This window comes from Oncorhynchus tshawytscha, unplaced genomic scaffold, assembly GCF_018296145.1.
Source record: "Oncorhynchus tshawytscha isolate Ot180627B unplaced genomic scaffold, Otsh_v2.0 Un_contig_2726_pilon_pilon, whole genome shotgun sequence".
In the NCBI taxonomy this organism is placed as follows: Eukaryota; Metazoa; Chordata; class Actinopteri; order Salmoniformes; family Salmonidae; genus Oncorhynchus; species Oncorhynchus tshawytscha.
Window position 1 is genome coordinate 15,771 of NW_024609307.1, and position 24,731 is coordinate 40,501.

Genomic DNA, 24,731 nt, shown 5'->3' on the forward strand with positions numbered 1-24,731 from the left:
TCAGTCGATGCGGTTTCCACAGATAGTGAAGCGGTCGATCTCCAATAGGTCTTTCTTGGGGGCGGGGTTTCTATGTTTAAGCCCCTCTCCTTCCTCTCCCGTTGCCGCGGAGATGTCCTTGTCGCCGTCCTCGCCGTCGGGCGTGGTCAGGAAGTGATCGTCTGATTGGCTGGTTGGCAGAGTGGAGGCGGGACTCTCTTGCTGGTGGTTGGTTGGCTGACAAGTGACTGACGCTGAAGACACGACCCCCTCTTCTACGATTGGCTCACCTTGTGGGGTGGGGTTAGCAACCGTTAGCATGGAGATTCTATTTTTCTTTATTTAATCGGTTCTGAACAACAATGATATTTATGTCAGGAAGAGAGACTAGAACAATCAGCAGGGAGGAGACAAGAGGAGGGGGGGAGGAGGAGGGAAGAGGAGGGAGGGGAGGAGAGGAGGAGGGGGAGGAGGAGGGGGAAGGGGGGGAGGTGTGTGGGGGGGGGGGGTGTGTGCTACCTGGAGGGGTGGTGTGGTGTTACCTGGAGGGGTGGTGTGTGTTACCTGGAGGGGTGGTGTGTGTTACCTGGAGGGGTGGTGTGTGTGTTACCTGGAGGGGTGTGTGTGTGTTACCTGGAGGGGTGGTGTGTGTTACCTGGAGGGGTGGTGTGTGTGTTACCTGGAGGGGTGGTGTGTGTGTTACCTGGGGGGGTGTGTGTGTGTTACCTGGGGGTGGTGTGTGTGTTACCTGGAGGGGTGGTGTGTGTGTTACCTGGAGGGGTGGTGTGTGTTACCTGGAGGGGTGGTGTGTGTGTTACCTGGAGGGGTGTGTGTGTGTTACCTGGGGGGTGGTGTGTGTGTTACCTGGGGGGTGGTGTGTGTGTTACCTGGAGGGGTGGTGTGTGTGTTACCTGGAGGGGTGGTGTGTGTGTTACCTGGAGGGGGTGGTGTGTGTTACCTGGGGGGTGGTGTGTGTTACCTGGGGGGTGGTGTGTGTTACCTGGGGGGTGGTGTGTGTGTTACCTGGAGGGTGGTGTGTGTGTTACCTGGAGGGTGGTGTGTGTGTTACCTGGAGGGGTGGTGTGCGTGTTACCTGGAGGGGTGTGTGTGTGTTACCTGGAGGGGTGGTGTGTGTTACCTGGAGGGGTGGTGTGTGTGTTACCTGGAGGGGTGGTGTGTGTGTTACCTGGAGGGTGGTGTGTGTGTTACCTGGAGGGGTGGTGTGTGTGTTACCTGGGGGGTGGTGTGTGTGTTACCTGGAGGGGTGGTGTGTGTGTGTTACCTGGGGGTGGTGTGTGTGTTACCTGGGGTGTGTGTGTGTTACCTGGAGGGGTGGTGTGTGTGTTACCTGGAGGGGTGGTGTGTGTGTGTTACCTGGAGGGGTGGTGTGTGTTACCTGGGGGGGGTGTGTGTGTTACCTGGGGGGGTGGTGTGTGTTACCTGGGGGGTGGTGTGTGTTACCTGGGGGGTGGTGTGTGTGGGTCTGTGTGCTCTAGAGTTGGAGCGGCTGGAGGCAGCAGAGGGGGAGACTGGAACAGCTTCTCCTCCATATTGGCTTCTTTGACGAACACACAGGACGTTCCCAGCAACACGATACTGTTCAGTACCTTCAGAGAGATCATCCTACACACACACACACACACACACACACACACACACACACACACACCACACACACACACACACACACCACACACACACACACACACACACACACACACACACACACACACACACACAGTTAAAGATACCCTTTGGGGTAGTAAGTGGACAACAGACCCCCCATCATACCAGAGCTGGACAACAGACCCATCAGACCAGAGCTGGACAACAGACCCCATCAGACCAGAGCTGGACAAAAGACCCCATCAGACCAGAGCTGGACAACAGACCCCATCAGACCAGAGCTGGGTGATACGGACAACAGACCCCATCAGACCAGAGCTGGACAACAGACCCCATCAGACCAGAGCTGGGTGATACGGACAACAGACCCCATCAGACCAGAGCTGGACAAAAGACCCCATCAGACCAGAGCTGGACAAAAGACCCCATCAGACCAGAGCTGGACAACAGGACCCCATCAGACCAGAGCTGGACAAAAGACCCCATCAGACCAGAGCTGGACAACAGACCCCATCATACCAGAGCTGGACAAAAGACCCCATCAGACCAGAGCTGGACAACAGACTCCATCAGACCAGAGCTGGACAAAAGACCCCATCATACCAGAGCTGGACAAAAGACCCCATCATACCAGAGCTGGACAACAGACCCCATCAGACCAGAGCTGGACAACAGACCCCATCAGACCAGAGCTGGACAACAGACCCCATCATACCAGAGCTGGACAACCCCATCAGACCAGAGCTGGACAACAGACCCCATCAGACCAGAGCTGGACAAAAGACCCCATCAGACCAGAGCTGGACAACAGACCCCATCAGACCAGAGCTGGACAACAGACCCCATCAGACCAGAGCTGGACAACAGACCCCATCAGACCAGAGCTGGACAACAGACCCCATCAGACCAGAGCTGGACAACAGACCCCATCAGACCAGAGCTGGACAAAAGACCCCATCAGACCAGAGCTGGACAACAGACCCCCCCATCAGACCAGAGCTGGACAACAGACCCCATCAGACCAGAGCTGGACAAAAGACCCCATCATACCAGAGCTGGACAAAAGACCCCATCAGACCAGAGCTGGACAACAGACCCATCAGACCAGAGCTGGACAGACCAGAGCTGGACAACAGACCCCATCAGACCAGAGCTGGACAACAGACCCCATCAGACCAGAGCTGGACAACAGACCCCATCAGACCAGAGCTGGACAACAGACCCCATCAGACCAGAGCTGGACAACAGACCCCATCAGACCAGAGCTGGACAAAAGACCCCATCAGACCAGAGCTGGACAACAGACCCCATCAGACCAGAGCTGGACAAAGACCCCATCAGACCAGAGCTGGACAACAGACCCCATCAGACCAGAGCTGGACAACAGACCCCATCAGACCAGAGCTGGACAACAGACCCCATCAGACCAGAGCTGGACAACAGACCCCATCAGACCAGAGCTGGACAACAGACCCCATCAGACCAGAGCTGGACAACAGACCCCATCAGACCAGAGCTGGACAACAGACCCCATCAGACCAGAGCTGGACAACAGACCCCATCAGACCAGAGCTGGACAAAAGACCCCATCAGACCAGAGCTGGACAAAAGACCCCATCAGACCAGAGCTGGACAAAAGACCCCATCAGACCAGAGCTGGACAAAAGACCCCATCAGACCAGAGCTGGACAACAGACCCCATCAGACCAGAGCTGGACAAAAGACACACCACCAGAAATTAACCCATTTTGCTCGACAACGATAAACACGATTTCATTTTCATTTAATTTTCACCTCAAACGGCATCCTCGTCTTAGTGACATACTGCAGATAGAGAGAGGTTTAATTTCCTCAGTAGAGTTGAGAAATACCTCTCTTCCTTCACGTGTGTGAGGCCCATCCGATATTGGACAGAAGTGGTCGTTTAGGACCCTGAGACCACTAGGGGGCCTTTTAAAATGGCGTTTTACCCCCAGGTACAAGAGAAGGCATCTTACCCCCAGGTAGAAGAGAAGACATCTTACCCCCAGGTAGAAGAGAAGACATCTTACCCACAGGTAGAAGAGAAGGTGTCTTACCCCAGGTAGAAGAGAAGACATCTTACCCCCAGGTAGAAGAGAAGGTGTCTTACCCCAGGTAGAAGAGAAGGCATCTTACTCCAGGTAGAAGAGAAGGTGTCTTACCCCAGGTAGAAGAGAAGGCATCTTACCCCCAGGTAGAAGAGAAGGCATCTTACCCCAGGTAGAAGAGAAGGTGTCTTACCCCCAGGCAGAAGAGAAGGTGTCTTACCCCAGGCAGAAGAGAAGGCATCTTACCCCAGGTAGAAGAGAAGGCATCTTACCCCCAGGTAGAAGAGAAGGCATCTTACCCCCAGGTAGAAGAGAAGGCATCTTACCCCAGGTAGAAGAGAAGGCACCTTACCCCCAGGTAGAAGAGAAGACATCTTACCCACAGGTAGAAGAGAAGGTGTCTTACCCCAGGTAGAAGAGAAGACATCTTACCCCCAGGTAGAAGAGAAGGTGTCTTACCCCAGGTAGAAGAGAAGGCATCTTACCCCAGGTAGAAGAGAAGGTGTCTTACCCCAGGTAGAAGAGAAGGCATCTTACCCCCAGGTAGAAGAGAAGGCATCTTACCCCAGGTAGAAGAGAAGGTGTCTTACCCCCAGGCAGAAGAGAAGGGGTCTTACCCCAGGTAGAAGAGAAGGCATCTTACCCCAGGTAGAAGAGAAGGCATCTTACCCCCAGGTAGAAGAGAAGGCATCTTACCCCCAGGTAGAAGAGAAGGCATCTTACCCCAGGTAGAAGAGAAGGCATCTTACCCCCAGGTAGAAGAGAAGGCGTCTTACCCCAGGTAGAAGAGAAGGCACCTTACCCCAGGTACAAGAGAAGACATCTTACCCCAGGTAGATAAGAAGGCACCTTACCCCAGGTACAAGAGAAGGTGTCTTACCCCCAGGTACAAGAGAAGCTGTCTTACCCCCAGGTAGATAAGGTGTCTTACCCCCAGGTAGAAGAGAAGGCATCTTACCCTAGGTAGAAGAGAAGGTTTCTTACCCCCAGGCAGAAGAGAAGGTGTCTTACCCCCAGGTAGAAGAGAAGGTGTCTTACCCCCAGGCAGAAGAGAAGGTGTCTTACCCCCAGGCAGAAGAGAAGGTGTCTTACCCCAGGTAGAAGAGAAGGTGTCTTACCCCCAGGTAGATAAGAAGGCATCTTACCCCAGGTAGAGGAGAAGACATCTTACCCCAGGTAGATAAGAAGGCACCTTACCCCAGGTAGAAGAGAAGGCATCTTACCCCAGGTAGAAGAGAAGACATCTTACCCCCAGGCAGAAGAGAAGGTGTCTTACCCCCAGGTAGATAAGAAGGCATCTTACCCCAGGTAGAAGAGAAGACATCTTACCCGAGGTAGATAAGAAGGCATCTTCCCCAGGTAGAAGAGAAGGCATCTTACCCCAGGTAGAAGAGAAGACATCTTACCCCAGGCAGAAGAGGCATCTTCCCCAGGTGTCTTACCCCAGGTAGAAGAGAAGGTGTCTTACCCCCAGGCAGAAGAGAAGGTGTCTTACCCCCAGGTAGAAGAGAAGGTGTCTTACCCCAGGTAGAAGAGAGGACATCTTACCCCAGGTAGAAGAGAAGGTGTCTTACCCCAGGTAGAAGAGAAGACATCTTACCCCCAGGTAGAAGAGAAGGTGTCTTACCCCAGGTAGAAGAGAAGACATCTTACCCCAGGTAGAAGAGAAGGCATCTTACCCCAGGTAGAAGAGAAGGCACCTTACCCCAGGTACAAGAGAAGACATCTTACCCCAGGTAGATAAGAAGGCACCTTACCCCAGGTACAAGAGAAGGTGTCTTACCCCCAGGTACAAGAGAAGCTGTCTTACCCCCAGGTAGATAAGGTGTCTTACCCCCAGGTAGAGGAGAAGGCATCTTACCCCAGGTAGAAGAGAAGGTGTCTTACCCCCAGGCAGAAGAGAAGGCATCTTACCTCAGGTAGAAGAGAAGGTGTCTTACCTCCAGGCAGAAGAGAAGGCACCTTACCCCAGGTAGATAAGAAGGCGCCTTACCCCAGGTAGAAGAGAAGACATCTTACCCCAGGTAGAAGAGAAGGTGTCTTACCCCCAGGTAGAAGAGAAGGTGTCTTACCCCAGGTAGAAGAGAAGGTGTCTTACCCCAGGTAGATAAGAAGGCATCTTACCCCAGGTAGAAGAGAAGGTGTCTTACCCCAGGTAGAAGAGAAGACATCTTACCCCAGGTAGAAGAGAAGACATCTTACCCCCAGGCAGAAGGGAAGGTGTCTTACCCCCAGGTAGAAGAGAAGGTGTCTTACCCCCAGGTAGAAGAGAGGACATCTTACCCCCAGGTAGAAGAGAAGACATCTTACCCCAGGTAGAAGAGAAGAACACACATGAAGGAGAGAGATCCCTGGATCTTCACTGAGCTGGTCACCACCCTGATCAACTGAAACAGACACACACACACACACCAATATCCCTGTCAATAATAACCCTGTCTCCTCCCTTCAGACCTGGGTTCAATATCAGCCTAATCAATAATAACCCTGTCTCCTCCCCCCAGACCTGGATTCAATATCAATACCAGCCCAATCAATAATAACCCTGTCTCCTCCCTGCAGACCCACCCTTAATGAGCTGTAATACTAGTTGAACCCAGACCTGCAGACCCAGCCTTAAAGAGCTGTAATACTAGTTGAACCCAGGTCTGCAGACCCACCCTTAAAGAGCTGTAATACTAGTTGAACCCAGGCCTGCAGACCCAGCATTAAAGAGCTGTAATACTAGTTGAACCCAGGCCTGCAGACCCACCCTTAAAGAGTTGTAATACTAGTTGAACCCAGGCCTGCAGACCCACCCTTAAAGAGTTGTAATACTAGTTGAACCCAGGCCTGCAGACCCAGCCTTAAAGAGCTGTAATACTAGTTGAACCCAGGCCTGCAGACCCAGCCTTAAAGAGCTGTAATACTAGTTGAACCCAGGCCTGCAGACCCAGCCAGTCTCTTACCAGCAGAGCTAAAGGCAGTGGAATGAAGCCCATTCTCCTGGAGACTGAGTCACTGTAGTCTGTATAGGCCTGGTAAACAAACACACACCATATGAATAATGACCCGTCAAAAACAACTCATCAATAAATCAATACAATATATTAAATCATCATCAATATTCATGTTTAAATCTCACGTTTTTCTGTCTGCTGCTGACGAGGTCAAACGCCAGGCTGATGCGTAAACAGATGAGCTCTAATATATAGACCTGATGACATAGATGTGGTAAACAGATGAGCTCTAATATATCGGCACCCTTGATGACATAGATGTGGTAAAGAGATGAGCTCTAATATATCGGCACCCTTGATGACATAGATGTGGTAAACAGATGAGCTCTAATATATCGGCACCCTTGATGACATAGATGTGGTAAACAGATGAGCTCTAATATATCGGCACCCTTGATGACATAGATGTGGTAAACAGATGAGCTCTAATATATCGGCACCCTTGATGACATAGATGTGGTAAAGAGATGAGCTCTAATATATCGGCACCCTTGATGACATAGATGTGGTAAACAGATGAGCTCTAATATATCGGCACCCTTGATGACATAGATGTGGTAAAGAGATGAGCTCTAATATATCGGCACCCTTGATGACATAGATGTGGTAAAGAGATGAGCTCTAATATATCGGCACCCTTGATGACATAGTTAGATTGTTTTTTTAAACTGGCTGAATGTTTATTTTTACCCAGCTGTCACGATCGTCTAATGAGTTAACGGACCAAGGCGCAGCGCGAATGGAGTTCCACATGTTTATTAAATGAAACTCACAACAACAAAGAGCAACGAAACGTGACGTTCTGTAGAGCTCACAGGCATCAACACAAAAACAAGATCCCACAAAAACCCAGTGGGGAAAAGGGCTGCCTAAATATGATCCCCAATCAGAGACAACGATAGACAGCTGCCTCTGATTGGGAACCATACCAGGCCAACACAAAAACTAGAGTAACCACCCTAGTCACACCCCGACCTAACCAAATTAGAGAATAAAAGGCTCTCTAAGGTCAGGGCGTGACACCTGTAGACACACCACCTGGCCCACCTTTAGCCTTACCAATAGACCACCCTCTCAGCTAACCACCTGGCCCACCTTTAGCCTTACCAATAGACCACCCTCTCAGCTAGCTACCTGGCCACCTTTAGCCTTATCACCCTCTCAGCTATCTACCTGGCCCACCTTTAGCCTTACCAATAGACCACCCTCTCAGCTAGCTACCTGGCCACCTTTAGCCTTACCAATACATCACCATCTCAGCTAGCCACCTAGCCCACCTTTAGCCTTACCAATAGACCACCATCTCAGCTATCCACCTGGCCCACCTTTAACCTTATCACCATCTCAGCTGGCCACCTTTAGCCTTACCAATAGACCATCACCTCAGCTAGCCACCTGGCCCACCTTTAGCCTTACCAATAGACCACCCTCTCAGCTAGCACCTGGCCACCTTTAGCCTTACCAATAGACCACCCTCTCAGCTGGCCACCTGGCCACCTTTAGCCTTATCACCCTCTCAGCTAGCCACCTGGCCACCTTTAGCCTTCAGCTAGCCACCACCTTTAGCCTTACCAATAGACCACCCTCTCAGCTAGCCACCTGGCCCAACTTTAGCCTTACCAATAGCCACCCTCTCAGCTAGCCACCTGGCCCACCTTTAGCCTTATCACCCTCTCAGCTAGCCACCTGGCCACCTTTAGCCTTATCACCATCTCAGCTAGGCACCTGGCCCACATTTAGCCTTACCAATAGACCACCCTCTCAGCTGGCCACCTGGCCACCTTTAGCCTTATCAATAGACCACCCTCTCAGCTAGGCACCTGGCCCACCTTTAGCCTTACCAATAGACCACCATCTCAGCTGCCACCACCTTTAGCCTTATCAATAGATCACCCTCTCAGCAGCTAGCCACCTTTAGCCTTACCAATAGACCACCTCTCAGCTAGCCACATATTGGCCACCTTTAGCCTTATCATCAGCTAACCCTAAACCACATCCCCCAGGAGAGGACGGAGGGAGGGACCTGGACACCTTTAGCCTGCAGTGATCGTTAAACTAACCCTAAACCACATCCCCCAGGAGAGGACGGAGGGAGGGAGGGACACTTACGTCTGCAGTGATGTCGTTAAACTAACCCTAAACCACACCCCCAGGAGAGGACGGAGGGAGGGAGGGACACTTACGTCTGCAGTGATGTCGTTAAACTAACCCTAAACCACACCCCCAGGAGAGGACGGACTGAGGGAGGGAGGGATGGACACTTACGTCTGCAGTGATGTCGTTAAACTAACCCTAAACCACACCCCCAGGAGAGGACGGACTGAGGGAGGGAGGGACGGACACTTACGTCTGCAGTGATGTCGTTAAACCTAAACCACACCCCCAGTGATGAAGGCGTGACATCTTAGCCGCCCACATCCACGGTAACCTCAGACGCTATCACCCCCATGACGACGTCAGGAAACAGCACCCTTACAGGTGGTCTGTCATTAAAAATCAAATCATATTAACCTGGACGCTCATCACCAGAAACAGCACCCACAGGTGGTCTGTAGCCATTATCAGAACATCATCACTAATCAATAATGAAATCATCAGTATATTATCAAAATATCACTAATCAATAATGAAATCATCAGTACATTATCAATACAACACTAGCTAATCATTCATATTAACCGATCAGGAAATGATCAATACATTATTAATACATCACTAAATCAATAACATCAGCGATTGATACATTTTCAATACAGACACCCAGTCGATACGAGTCCAGTTTATGACGAGTGCTGATAATCCGGTTGTAAAACAGTCCAATGTGCTCTGACCTGTCTTTCCTCTGGTCAATGCAATTATGACAGAGTAAAACAATATTACAACAGCTGAACTGACAAGTAACTCCTATGCTGTGAAATTCTCCCCTGAACACGGGGAGAATTTGTTGTTTCAGTCTTACCAATAGATCAAGATCTCAGCTGGCTGCTGACCCACCTTTAGCCTTACCAATAGACCACCCTCTCAGCTGGCCACCTGGCCACCTTTAGCCTTACCAATATCCAGACCACCCTCTCAGCTGGCCACCTGGCCACCCTCTCAGCTAGCCACCTTTAGCCTTATCACCCCTCTCAGCTAGCCACCTGGCCACCTTTAGCCTTACCAATAGATCACCCTCTCAGCTAGCCTTACCAATAGATCACCCTCTCAGCTAGCCACCTGGCCACCTTCAGCCTTACCAATAGACCACCATCTCAGGTGGCCACCGTTAGCCTTATCAATAGATCACCCTCTCAGCTAGCCACCTTTAGCCTTACCAATAGACCACCCTCTCAGCTAGCCACCTGGCCACCTTTAGCCTTATCATCATCTAAGCTAGCCACTGGCCCACCGTTAGCCTTACCAATAGACCACCCTCTCAGCTGGCCACCTGGCCACCTTTAGCCTTATCACCATCTCAGATATCCACCTGGCCCACCTTTAGCATTATCACCCTCTCAGCTATCCACCTGGGCCATCTTTAGCCTTATCACCATCTCAGCTAGCCACCTGGCCCACCTTTAGCCTTACCAATAGACCACCCTCTCAGCTGGCTGCCTGGCCACCTTTAGCTTTACCAATAGACCACCCTCTCAGCTATCCACTTGTCCCACCTTTAGCCTTATCACCCTCTCAGCTAGCCACCTGGCCCACCAGCTCAGGCCCTGGCCCACCTTTAGCCTTATCACCATCTCCTGGCCACCCCACCTTTAGCCTTACCAATAGACCACCATCTCAGCTAGCCACCTCTATCATCACCATCAGCTCTCAGCTAGCCACCTGGCCCACCTTTAGCCGTATCACCCTCTCAGCTAGCCACCTGGCCCACCTTTAGCCTTATCACCATCTCAGCTAGCCACCTGGCCCACCTTTAGCCTTACCAATAGATCACCCTCTCAGCTAGCCACCTGGCCCCCACCTTTAGCCTCTCAGCTAGCCACCTGGCCACCTTTAGCCTTATCACCCTCTCAGCTAGCCACCTGGCCCACCTTTAGCCTTACCAATAGACCACCCTCTCAGCTAGCCACCTGGCCCACCTTTACCAATACATCACCATCTAGCCACCTGGCCCACCTTTAGCCTTACCACCACCATCTCAGCTAGCCACCTGGCCCACCTTTAGCCTTACCAATCACCATCTCAGCTATCTCAGCTTATCACCATCTCAGCTGGCCACCTGGCCCACCTTTAGCCTTACCAATAGACCACCATCTCAGCTAGCCACCTGGCCCACCTTTAGCCTTATCACATCCCATCTCAGCTGGCCACCTGGCCCACCTTTAGCCTTACCAATAGACCACCCTCTCAGCTAACCACCTGGCCCACCTTTACCTGGCCCACCTTTAGCCTTATCACCCTCTCAGCTAACCACCTGGCCCACCTTTAGCCTTATCACCCTCTCAGCTAGCTACCTGGCCCACCTTTAGCCTTACCAATAGACCACCCTCTCAGCTAGCTACCTGGCCACCTTTAGCCTTACCAATACATCACCATCTCAGCTAGCCACCTGGCCCACCTTAAGCCTTACCAATACATCACCATCTCAGCTATCCACCTGGCCCACCTTTAGCCTTACCAATAGACCACCATCTCAGCTATCCACCTGGCCCACCTTACCAATCACCATCTCAGCTAGCCACCTGGCCCACCTTTAGCATCTATCACCCTCTCAGCTAGCCACCTGGCCCACCTTTAGCCTTACCAATAGATCACCATCTCAGCTGGCCACCTGGCCCACCTTTAGCCTTACCAATAGACCACCATCTCAGCTAGCCACCTGGCCCACCTTTAGCCACCTGGCCACCTTTACCAGCCACCTGGCCCACCTTTAGACCACCCTCTCAGCTAGCCACCTGGCCCACCTTTAGCCTTATCAACCCTCTCCAGATCCACCTTGGTCACCCTAGACCACCATCTCAGGAGCCCACTTTAGATTTGGGTGGTCATCACCATCCACCTGGTCAACCCTCCTCCAGGAGAGATCTCAGTCAACCCTCCTGGAGAGCTGGACCTGGCCACTTTGCCTCCTACCAGGAGAGAGGTGGTCAACCCTCCTCCAGGAGAGATACTGGGTCTCAGCTCCTCCAGAGAGATACTGGGTGGTCAACCCTCCTCCAGGAGAGATACTGGGTGGGTCAACCCTGGGTGGTCAACCCTCCTCCAGGAGAGATCGAGAGATACTGGGTGGTCAACCCTCCTCCAGGAGAGATACTGGGTGGTCAACCCTCCTCCAGGAGAGATACTGGGTGGTCAACCCTCCTCCAGGAGAGAACCCTCCTCCAGGAGAGATACTGGGTGGTCAACCCTCCTCCAGGAGAGATACTGGGTGGTCAACCCTCCTCCAGGAGAGATACTGGGTGGTCAACCCTCCCCTGGGTGGTCAACCTCCTCCAGGAGAGATACTAGGTGGTCAACCCTCCTCCAGGAGAGATACTGGGTGGTACCCTCCTCCAGGAGAGATACTGGGTGGTCAACCCTCCTCCAGGAGAGATACTGGATGGTCAACCCTCCTCCAGGAGAGATACTGGGTGGTCAACCCTCCTCCAGGAGAGATACTGGGTGGTCAACCCTCCTCCAGGAGAGATACTGGGTGGTCAACCTTCCTCCGGGAGAGATACTGGTTTGCAGGTATTTTCTCGAGTCCTGCTCTAACACACCAGAACCCAGTCCAGCTCTAACACACCAGAACCCAGTCCAGCTCCAACACACCAGAACCCAGTCCTACTCCAACACACCAGAACCCAGTCCTGCTTTAACACACCAGAACCCAGTCCTGCTCTAACACACCAGAACCCAGTCCCTGCTTTAACACACCAGAACCCAGTCCTGCTCTAACACACCAGAACCCAGTCCTAGTCCTCAGAACCCAGTCCTACTAACACACCAGAACCCAGTCCTGCTCCTAACACACCAGAACCCAGTCCTGCTCTAACACACCAGAACCCAGTCCTGCTCTAACACACCAGAACCCAGTCCTGCTCCAACACACCAGAACCCAGTCCTGCTCCAACACACCAGAACCCAGTCCTGCTCTAACACACCTTTTAGGCCCCACAGTGTTACACCTTTTAGGCCCCACAGTATTACACCTTTTAGGCCCCACCGTGTTACACCTTTTAGGCCCCACAGTGTTACACCTTTTAGGCCCCACCGTATTACACCTTTTAGGCCCCACCGTGTTACACCTTTTAGGCCCCAGAGCAACAGACAGACAGACAGGCAGACAGACAGACAGACAGACAGACAGACAGACAGACAGACAGACAGACAGACAGACAGACAGACAGGCAGACAGGCAGACAGGCAGACAGACAGGCAGACAGGCAGACAGTAGTTACCAGGATTCCATGAGAACTGCTCCATGTTCCGTAGACAGACAATGAGTAACAGAACATAGTTAGTGAACCTCTCCTTTATATCTGTGGAGAGAGAGAGGGAGGAGGGGATAGAGAGAGGAGGGGGGAGAGAGAAAGAGAGAGATGGGGGAGGAGGGGATGTAATAGAGAGAGGGTGGGGTGATGGAGTGAAAGAGATGGGGGAGAATAGGAGAGAGGGGGGCGATAGAGGGAGAGAGAGGCAATAGAGAGAGAGAGCGAGAATAGGAGAGAGGGGGGGAGGAGGGGAGAGAAGAGCAGAATTACTGTTATATTTACCTCAATAACAACCCAGGTGGAATAAAAATGTTTTAATGTCAGAATATGACCACCAGGGTTAGAGAGGTCAGGGGTCAGAGAGAGGCGCCAAGGGGTCAGAGGTCAGGGAGAGACCCCAAGGGGTCAGAGGTCAGGGGTAGTTATACTCACCACTGTTAGACATCTGAAAGAGGTTGATAGAGGTCAGAGGTTAGGGGTTAGAGGTAAGGGATTAGAAGTCAGGGATTAGAGGTCAGGGGTAGTTATACTCACCACTGTTAGACATCTGAAAGAGGTTGTTCTTCTCAAACTTCTTAAACACACTTCCTTTGATCTCCACGAACTACAGACAAACACAACAGTCACTGATCTGGGTGGGTGTCTCAGTGTGTCTGTGTGTGTGTCTCTCAGTGTGTGTGTGTGTGTGTGTGTGTGTGTGTGTGTGTGTGTCTCAGTGTGTGTACAGACAAACACAACAGTCACTGATCTGGGTGGGTGTCTCAGTGTGTGTGTGTGTGTGTCTCAGTGTGTGTGTGTGTCTCAGTGTGTGTGTGTGTCTCAGTGTGTGTGTGTGTGTGTGTGTGTGTGTGTGTCTCAGTGTGTGTGTGTGTCTGTGTGTGTGTGTGTCTCAGTGTGTGTGTGTGTGTGTGTGTGTGTGTGTGTGTGTCTCAGTGTGTTACAGAGAAACACAACAGTCACTGATCTGGGTGGGTGTCTCAGTGTGTGTGTGTGTGTGTCTCAGTGTGTGTGTGTGTGTGTCTCAGTGTGTGTGTGTGTGTGTCTCAGTGTCCTGTTACAGAGAAACACAACAGTCACTGATCTGGGTGGGTGTCTCAGTGTGTGTGTGTGTGTGTCTCAGTGTGTGTGTGTGTGTGTGTGTGTCTCAGTGTGTTACAGACAAACACAACAGTCACTGCTCTGGGTGGGTGTCTCAGTGTGTTACAGACAAACACAATAGTCACTGATCTGGGTGGGTGTCTCAGTGTGTTACAGACAAACACAATAGTCACTGATCTGGGTGGGTGTCTCAGTGTGTTACAGACAAACACAACAGTCACTGATCTGGGTGGGTGTCTCAGTGTGTTACAGACAAACACAATAGTCACTGATCTGGGTGGGTGTCTCAGTGTGTGTGTGTGTGTGTGTGTGTGTGTGTGTGTGTGTGTCTCAGTGTGTGTGTGTGAAACACAACAGTCAGTGATCTGGGTGGGTGTCTCAGTGTGTCTCAGTGTGTCTCAGAGAAACACAACAGTCACTGTGTCTGGGTGTGTGTCTCAGTGTGTCTCAGTGTGTCTCAGTGAAACACAACAGTCACTGTCTGGGTGGGTGTCTCAGTGTGTGTGTGTGTGTGTGTGTGTCTCAGTGTGTGTGTGTGTGTGTGTGTCTCAGTGTGTGTGTGTGTCTCAGTGTGTGTGTGTGTGTGTCTCAGTGTGTTACAGACAAACACAACAGTCACTGCTCTGGGTGGGTGTCTCAGTGTGTGTGTGTGTGTGTGTGTCTCAGTGTGTGTGTGTGTGTGTGTCTGTGTGTGTGTGTGTGTGTGTGTCAGTGTGTTACAGACAAACACAATAGTCGCTGCTCTGGGTGGGTGTCTCAGTGTGTGTGTGTGTGTGTCTCAGTGTGTGTGTGTGTGTGTGTGTGTGTGTGTGTGTGTGTGTGTGTGTGTGTGTGTGTGGACTCACGTTGTTTGACATCATGATGGTGAGTAGAGACTTGTTGTGAGAGTTGAAGGCAACGTTCAGAGTAGTGGCCTGGACCATGATGAGGATAGCATGAAGAACTGACACACACTCAGGAAAACAGCCTGATACACACACCAACACAACCTGACTACACACTCAGGAAAACAGCCTGATAATACACACCAACACAACCTGACTACACACTCAGGAAAACAGCCTGATACACACACCAACACAACCTCACTGCACACTCAGGAAAACAGCCTGATAATACACACCAACACAACCTGACTACACACTCAGGAAAACAGCCTGATACACACCAACACAACCTGACTACACACTCAGGAAAACAGCCTGATAATACACACCAACACAACCTGACTACACACTCAGGAAAACAGCCTGATAATACACACCAACACAACCTGACTACACACTCAGGAAAACAGCCTGATAATACACACCAACACAACCTGACTACACACTCAGGAAAACAGCCTGATACACACACCAACACAACCTGACTACACACTCAGGAAAACAGCCTGATAATACACACCAACACAACCTGACTACACACTCAGGAAAACAGCCTGATACACACACCAACACAACCTGACTACACACTCAGGAAAACAGCCTGATAATACACACCAACACAACCTGACTACACACTCAGGAAAACAGCCTGATACACACACCCCATGAGGAAGTGAGCTACAACTCCTATATGAGCTCTCTTCTCCTCTTTAGGTTCAGTAGGTAAGGATACAGACACAGGAAGTAAGTTACAACTCCTATACCGTCCCTCTTTAGGTTCAGTAAATAAGGATACAGACAGGAAGTGAGCTACAACTCCTATACCGTCTCTCTTTAGGTTCAGTAAGTAAGGATACAGACAGGAAGTGAGCGACAACTCCTATACCGTCTCTTTAGATTTAGTAAGTAAGGATACAGACATATAGAACAGCCATGAGGAAGTGAGGAACAACTCCTATATGAGCTCTCTTCTTCTCTTTAGGTTCTGTAGCAGTCCAGTAGAGAGCGTCCAGAATGTCCTGACCAAACGAAGAGAACAACCTGTCTGCAACCTGCAGGGAACACACACACACGGTTAGTCTACCTGTAGGGAAAACAAATGCACAAACACACAGTTAGTCGGTTGTGCGTGTGTGTCTCAGTGTAAAGCTGCAGGTTCAGGTGAGGTATGAAAAGCTGCAGGTTCAGGTGAGGTATGAAAAGCTGCAGGTAGAGGTGAGGTATTAAAAGCTGCAGGTACAGGTGAGGTATTAAAAGCTGCAGGTACAGGTGAGGTACATTATTAAAAGCTGCAGGTAGAGGTGAGGTATTAAAAGCTGCAGGTACAGGTGAGGTATTAAAAGCTGCAGGTTCAGGTGAGGTATTAAAAGCTGCAGGTTCAGGTGAGGTATTAAAAGCTGCAGGTACAGGTGAGGTATTAAAAGCTGCAGGTACAGGTGAGGTATTAAAAGCTGCAGGTAGAGGTGAGGTATTAAAAGCTGCAGGTAGAGGTGAGGTATTAAAAGCTGCAGGTACAGGTGAGGTATTAAAAGCTGCAGGTACAGGTGAGGTATTAAAAGCTGCAGGTACAGGTGAGGTATTAAAAGCTGCAGGTACAGGTACAGGTGAGGTATTAAAAGCTGCAGGTTACAGGTGAGGTATTAAAAGCAGGTACAGGTACAGGTGAGGTATTAAAAGCTGCAGGTACAGGTACAGGTGAGGTATTAAAAGTTGCAGGTTCAGGTGAGGTATTAAAGGCTGCAGGTAGTCTCAGGTGAGGTATTAAAAGCTGCAGGTGACAGACAGGTGAGGAATTAAAAGCTACAGGTACAGGTACAGGTGAGGTATTAAAAGCTGCAGGTACAGGTGAGGTATTAAAAGCTGCAGGTACAGGTACAGGTGAGGTATTAAAAGCTGCAGGTACAGGTGAGGTATTAAAAGCTGCAGGTACAGGTACAGGTGAGGTATTAAAAGCTGCAGGTACAGGTGAGGTATTAAAAGCTGCAGGTACTAGTTTGATGACAGACTGTTCTCTGATCAGTTGATACATCATGCTGTAGTCTCAGTGTGTTACCTCCAGCATGTTGTAGATAATATAGAGTTTGATGACAGACTGTCCTCTGATCAGGTGATACATCATGCTGTAGTCTCAGTGTGTTACCTCCAGCATGTTGTAGATAATATAGAGTTTGATGACAGACTGTCCTCTGATCAGGTGATACATCATGCTGTAGTCTCAGTGTGTTACCTCCAGCATGTTGTAGATAATATAGAGTTTGATGACAGACTGTCCTCTGATCAGGTGATACATCATGCTGTAATCCACGTAGCTCATCATGACGTAACACAACACCACGATGAAACCCTTCAACACATCACAGACCTGGGCTGGCTGGAGAGGAGACCCACTGTGGAGGGGAGGAGAGAGAGAAGAGTTAGCATGATGAAACCAACACATCACAGACCTGGGCTGGAGGAGAGGAGACCCACTGTGGTCAGACAGCTTGATGTACAGTACACCCCCTGGACAGGACAGGACACTAGTCTATCTCCTGTTTCTGAAGTGAGACAGCTTGATGTACAGGACACGAGTCTATCTCCTGTTTCTGTAGTGAGACAGCTTGATGTACAGGACACTAGTCTATCTCAGGACCTTACCCCCAATATATCTTTAATGCTGAGTGGCATCAGGTCCATTCTAGGGTAGGGTCAGTAGTCTGATGAGGTGTGTGTAGGTGTTACCTCAGACCACAGCAGGGTAGGGTCAGTAGTCTGATGAGGTGTGTGTAGGTGTGTTACCTCAGACCACAGCAGGGTAGGGTCAGTAGTCTGATGAGGTGTGTGTAGGTGTTACCTCAGACCACAGCAGGGTAGGGTCAGTAGTCTGATGAGGTGTGTGTAGGTGTGTTACCTCAGACCACAGCAGGGTAGGGTCAGTAGTCTGATGATGAGGTGTCAGACCACAGCAGGGTAGGGTGTAGTGTGTTACCTCAGACCACAGCAGGGTAGGGTCAGTAGTCTGATGAGGTGTGTGTAGGTGTGTTACCTCAGACCACAGCAGGGTAGGGTCAGTAGTCTGATGAGGTGTGTGTAGGTGTGTTACCTCAGACCACAGCAGGGTAGGGTCAGTAGTCTGATGAGGTGAGTGTAGGTGTGTAGGTGTGTTACCTCAGACCACAGCAGGGTAGGGTCAGTAGGTGGATGAGGTGTGTGTAGGTGTGTTACCTCAGACCACAGCAGGGTAGGGTCAGTAGTCTGATGAGGTGTGTGTAGTGTGTTACCTCAGACCACAGCAGGGTAGGGTCAGTAGTCTGATGAGGTGTGTGTAGGTGTGTTACCTCAGACCACAGCAGGGTAGGGTCAGTAGTCTGATGAGGTGTGTGTAGGTGTGTTACCTCAGACCACAGCAGGGTAGGGTCAGTAGTCTGATGAGGTGTGTGTAGGTGTGTTACCTCAGACCACAGCAGGGTAGGGTCAGTAGGTGGATGAGGTGTGTGTAGGTGTGTTACCTCAGACCACAGCAGGGTAGGGTCAGTAGGTGGATGAGGTGTGTGTAGGTGTTACCTCAGACCACAGCAGGGTAGGGTCAGTAGGTGGACGAGGGCCAGTAGAACTCTGAGAGGGCAGGGTAGGAAGGCATCCAGACACAGGAAGAACCCAAACAGCATCAACTACACAGAGACAGAGATTTAGTTCACTACGGTGACTGTTTATATCACTTACAGCATCAACTACACAGAGACAGAGATTTAGTTCACTAGGTGGTGACTGTTTATAGGTTACAGCATCAACTACACAGAGACAGAGATTTAGTTCACTATGAGGTGGTGACTGTTTATATCACTTACAGCATCAACTACACAGAGACAGAGATTTAGTTCACTAGGTGACTGTTTATATCACTTACAGCATCAACTACACAGAGACAGAGATTTAGTTCACTATGGTGACTGTTTATATCACTTACAGCATCAACTACACAGAGACAGAGATTTAGTTCACTAGGTGGTGACTGTTTATATCACTTACAGCATCAACTACACAGAGACAGAGATTTAGTTCACTAGGTGACTGTTTATTTCACTTACAGCATCAACTACAGAGACAGAGATTTAGTTCACTACGGTGACTGTTTATTTCACTTACAGCATCAACTACACAGAGACAGAGATTTAGTTCACTACGGTGACTGTTTATATCACTTACAGCATCAACTACACAGAGACAGAGATTTAGTTCACTATGGTGACTGTTTATATCACTTACAGCATCAACTACACAGAGAGACAGAGATTTAGTTCACTACGGTGACTGTTTATATCACTTACAGCATCAACTACACAGAGACAGAGATTTAGTTCACTATGGTGACTGTTTATATCACTTACAGCATCAACTACACAGAGACAGAGATTTAGTTCACTATGGTGACTGTTTATATCACTTACAGCATCAACTACACAGAGACAGAGATTTAGTTCACTATGGTGACTGTTTATATCACTTACAGCATCAACTACACAGAGAGACAGAGATTTAGTTCACTACGGTGACTGTTTATATCACTTACAGCATCAACTACACAGAGAGACAGAGATTTAGTTCACTATGGTGACTGTTTATATCACTTACAGCATCAACTACACAGAGAGACAGAGATTTAGTTCACTACGGTGACTGTTTATATCACTTACAGCATCAACTACACAGAGACAGAGATTTAGTTCACTACGGTGACTGTTTATATCACTTACAGCATCAACTACACAGAGACAGAGATTTAGTTCACTATGGTGACTGTTTATATCACTTACAGCATCAACTACACAGAGACAGAGATTTAGTTCACTGTGGTGACTGTTTATATCACTTACAGCATCAACTACACAGAGACAGAGATTTAGTTCACTGTGGTGACTGTTTATATCACTTACAGCATCAACTACACAGAGACAGAGATTTAGTTCACTATGGTGACTGTTTATATCACTTACAGCATCAACTACACAGAGACAGAGATTTAGTTCACTGTGGTGACTGTTTATATCACTTACAGCATCAACTACACAGAGACAGAGATTTAGTTCACTATGGTGACTGTTTATATCACTTACAGCATCAACTACACAGAGACAGAGATTTAGTTCACTACGGTGACTGTTTATTTCACTTACAGCATCAACTACACAGAGACAGAGATTTAGTTCACTACGGTGACTGTTTATTTCACTTACAGCATCAACTACACAGAGACAGAGATTTAGTTCACTACGGTGACTGTTTATATCACTTACAGCATCAACTACACAGAGACAGAGATTTAGTTCACTACGGTGACTGTTTATTTCACTTACAGCATCAACTACACAGAGACAGAGATTTAGTTCACTACGGTGACTGTTTATATCACTTACAGCATCAACTACACAGAGACAGAGATTTAGTTCACTACGGTGACTGTTTATTTCACTTACAGCATCAACTACACAGAGACAGAGATTTAGTTCACTACGGTGACTGTTTATTTCACTTACAGCATCAACTACACAGAGACAGAGATTTAGTTCACTACGGTGACTGTTTATTTCACTTACAGCATCAACTACACAGAGACAGAGATTTAGTTCACTACGGTGACTGTTTATTTCACTTACAGCATCAACTACACAGAGACAGAGATTTAGTTCACTACGGTGACTGTTTATTTCACTTAGGCATCAAGACAGGGAGGAGGGGGCAGAATTTAGGGAGGAGGGGGCAGGAATTTCAGGGAGGAGGGGGCAGGAAGAGAGGAGGAGGGGGCAGGAGAGAGGGACTTACAGGGGGCAGGAAGAGAGGGAGGAGGGGGCATCAAGACAGCAGAAGAAGAGAGGAGGAGGGGGCAGGAAGAGAGGGAGGAGGGGGCAGGAAGAGAGGAGGAGGGGGCAGGAAGAGAGGGAGGAGGGGGCAGGAAGAGAGGGAGGAGGGGGCAGGAAGAGAGGGAGGAGGGGGCAGGAAGAGAGGGAGGAGGGGGCAGGAAGAGAGGGAGGAGGGGGCAGGAAAGAGGGAGGAGGGGGCAGGAAGAGTAGGAGGTAGGGGGCAGGAAGAAGGGGGCAGGAAGAGGGAGGAGGGGGCAGGAAGAGTGGGAGGAGGGGGCAGGAAGAGTGGGAGGAGGGGGCAGGAAGAGTGGGAGGAGGGGGCAGGAAGAGTGGGAGTAGGGGGCAGGAAGAGTGGGAGGAGGAATGGCGGGAGGAGGAAGGGCGGGGGGAGCAGGAGGAGAAGAGCAGGAGGAGGAAGAGGGGGAGTGTTACAGGTATCCTGTGTGTGTATCCTGTGTGTTCTTTTCTCTCCTTCTCTCCTCACAGGTGGCAATCATCACTCCCCAATCAGTCACCAATCAATCATCACTCCCCAATCAGTCACCAATCAATCATCACTCCCCAATCAGTCACCAATCAATCATCACTCCCCAATCAGTCACCAATCAATCATCACTCCCCAATCAGTCACCAATCAATCATCACTCCCCAATCAGTCACCAATCAATCATCACTCCCCAATCAGTCACCAATCAATCATCACTCCCCAATCAGTCACCAATCAATCATCACTCCCCAATCAGTCACCAATCAATCATCACTCCCCAATCAGTCACCAATCAATCATCACTCCCCAATCAGTCACCAATCAATCATCAATCAGAAGAGACACCTCCTATTTCCATTATCACATCCCCTTGGTTTAAAAACCCTGTCCCATGTTTCCTCTGAAGCTCGATCTCTCCTGTGTTTCACCCTCTCCTACTGTGTCTCTCTATCTCCTACTGTGTCTCTCTATCTCTCTGTGTTTCACCCTCTCCTACTGTGTCTCTCTATCTCCTACTGTGTCTCTCTATCTCTCTGTGTTTCACCCTCTCCTACTGTGTCTCTCTATCTCCTACTGTGTTTCACCCTCTCCTACTGTGTCTATCTCTGTTTATGGAGCTGTCTTTTGTTTGAGCACCTCCATATCACTTTGTCCCCACCTGTGAGTATTGTTCTGGTTATGGTTTTTGATGGTGGGAAAAGGGGGAACCAAGCCAAGTTACACTACCCGTAGGACTACGTTGTCTAAGAACACTAGGTAGAACTGGGCGGACCACCCGCTGTATTTTTGGTTAGTTAGTTAACTGTATTGAAGTAGGCTAGTCTAGTCTAGGGGTGTGTTTGGTTAGTTAGCTGTATTGTAGTAGGCTAGTCTAGTTTAGGGGTGTGTTTGGTTAGTTAGTTAGTTAGTTAGCTGTATTGTAGTAGGCTAGTCTAGCTTAGGGGTGTGTTTGGTTAGTTAGTTAGCTGTATTGTAGTAGGCTAGTCTAGTTTAGGGGTGTGTTTGGTTAGTTAGTTGTATTGTAGTAGGCTAGTCTAGTTTAGGGGTGTGTTTGGTTAGTTAGTTAGCTGTATTGTAGTAGGCTAGTCTAGTTTAGGGGTGTGTTTGGTTAGTTAGCTGTATTTAGTAGGCTAGCTGTCTAGTTTAGGGGTGTGTTTGGTTAGTTAGTTACCTGTATTGAAGTAGGCTAGTCTAGTTTAGGGGTGTGTTTGGTTAGTTAGCTGTATTGAAGTAGGCTAGTCTAGTTTAGGGGTGTGTTTGGTTAGTTAGTTAGCTGTATTGTAGTAGGCTAGTCTAGTTTAGGGGTGTGTTTGGTTAGTTAGTTAGCTGTATTGTAGTAGGCTAGTCTAGTTTAGGGGTGTGTTTGGTTAGTTAGTTAGCTGTATTGTAGTAGGCTAGTCTAGTTTAGGGGTGTGTTTGGTTAGTTAGTTAGCTGTATTGTAGTAGGCTAGTCTAGTTTAGGGGTGTGTTTGGTTAGTTAGTTAGCTGTATTGTAGTAGGCTAGTCTAGTTTAGGGGTGTGTTTGGTTAGTTAGTTGTATTGAAGTAGGCTAGTCTAGTTTAGGGGTGTGTTTGGTTAGTTAGCTGTATTGTAGTAGGCTAGTCTAGTTTAGGGGTGTGTTTGGTTAGTTAGCTGTATTGTAGTAGGCTAGTCTAGTTTAGGGGTGTGTTTGGTTAGTTAGTTAGCTGTATTGTAGTAGGCTAGTCTAGTTTAGGGGTGTGTTTGGTTAGTTAGCTGTATTGTAGTAGGCTAGTCTAGTTTAGGGGTGTGTTTGGTTAGTTAGCTGTATTGTAGTAGGCTAGTCTAGTTTAGGGGTGTGTTTGGTTAGTTAGTTAGCTGTATTGTAGTAGGCTAGTCTAGTTTAGGGGTGTGTTTGGTTAGTTAGTTAGCTGTATTGAAGTAGGCTAGTCTAGTTTAGGGGTGTGTTTGGTTAGTTAGTTAGCTGTATTGAAGTAGGCTAGTCTAGTTTAGGGGTGTGTTTGGTTAGTTAGTTAGCTGTATTGAAGTAGGCTAGTCTAGTTTAGGGGTGTGTTTGGTTAGTTAGCTGTATTGTAGTAGGCTAGTCTAGTTTAGGGGTGTGTTTGGTTAGTTAGTTAGCTGTATTGTAGTAGGCTAGTCTAGTTTAGGGGTGTGTTTGGTTAGTTAGTTGTATTGTAGTGGGCTAGTCTAGTTTAGGGGTGTGTTTGGTTAGTTAGTTAGCTGTATTGTTAGTAGGCTAGTCTAGTTTAGGGTGTGTTTGGTTAGTTAGCTGTATTGTAGTAGGCTAGTCTAGTTTAGGGGTGTGTTTGGTTAGTTAGCTGTATTGTAGTAGGCTAGTCTAGTTTAGGGGTGTGTTTGGTTAGTTAGTTAGCTGTATTGTAGTAGGCTAGTCTAGTTTAGGGGTGTGTTTGGTTAGTTAGTTAGCTGTATTGTAGTAGGCTAGTCTAGTTTAGGGGTGTGTTTGGTTAGTTAGCTGTATTGAAGTAGGCTAGTCTAGTTTAGGGGTGTGTTTGGTTAGTTAGTTAGTTAGCTGTATTGTAGTAGGCTAGTCTAGGGGGGGTGTGTTTTTGGTTAGTTAGCTGTAGAAGTAGGCTCAGTCTAGTTTAGGTGGTGTGTTTGGTTAGTTAGTTAGTTGTATTGTAGTAGGCTAGTCTAGTTTAGGGGTGTGTTTGGGTTAGTTAGTTGTATTGTAGTAGGCTAGTCTAGTTTAGGGGTGTGTTTGGTTAGTTAGTTAGCTGTATTGTAGTAGGCTAGTCTAGTTTAGGGGTGTGTTTGGTTAGTTAGTTAGTTGTATTGAAGTAGGCTAGTCTAGTTTAGGGGTGTGTTTGGTTAGTTAGTTAGATGTATTGAAGAAGTCTAGTTTAGGGGTATGTTTCTTTCCTGGGTCCAGCTCAGCCCCATTTCCTGCCCCCATTACTGTGTGTTTGACGGTCTAATTTAGTTGTGGGAGGGTGAGGAAGAGCGGTGGGGGGAGGAAGATCTGTGGGAGGAGGGGGGGAAGAGTGGGAGGAGGGGGAGGAAGAGCGGGAGGGGGGAGGAAGAGCTAACCTCAGTCGGTCACACTCACCCCAATCTGTGTGTGTGTGTGTGTGTGTGTGTGTGTGTGTGTGTGTGTGTGTACCTTCTCTGGGGTCCAGGCACTGCTCCTCAATTTAGCTGTCATTGTGTTCCAGGAAGTACCTCGGGTCAATCTGTGAACCTCGCTAGGGACAGATCTCCACACTGTCCATCTGGAACACACTACACTGCTCCATCAATCTGTCCATCTAAATCTGTCCACACTGCTCCTCAATCTGTCCACACTGCACCCCAATCTGTCCATCTAAATCTGTCCACACTGCTCCTCAATCTGTCCACACTGCT

General features: G+C 49.1%; 2 long non-coding RNA genes and 1 pseudogene across 4 annotated transcripts; all 3 read right to left on the reverse strand.

Moving 5' to 3' along the window:
• Positions 1 to 24,531, reverse strand: LOC121844563 (annotated as a pseudogene).
• On the reverse strand, positions 9,860 to 11,317 carry LOC121844565. 2 transcript variants are annotated; one of them, XR_006082045.1, is made up of 4 exons: positions 11,091 to 11,317; positions 10,651 to 10,746; positions 10,054 to 10,354; positions 9,860 to 10,014 (listed from the first exon to the last, which is right to left on the reverse strand). It is a non-coding gene; the product is annotated as an uncharacterized LOC121844565 (long non-coding RNA). The 2 variants fall into 2 exon arrangements; XR_006082044.1 differs by having other exon boundaries at positions 9,860 to 10,354.
• LOC121844564 lies at positions 17,893 to 18,602 on the reverse strand. 2 transcript variants are annotated; one of them, XR_006082043.1, is made up of 3 exons: positions 18,497 to 18,602; positions 18,034 to 18,147; positions 17,893 to 17,955 (listed from the first exon to the last, which is right to left on the reverse strand). It is a non-coding gene; the product is annotated as an uncharacterized LOC121844564 (long non-coding RNA). The 2 variants fall into 2 exon arrangements; XR_006082042.1 differs by lacking the exon at positions 18,497 to 18,602 and having other exon boundaries at positions 18,034 to 18,199.
• Positions 24,532 to 24,731: the final 200 nt, after the last annotated feature.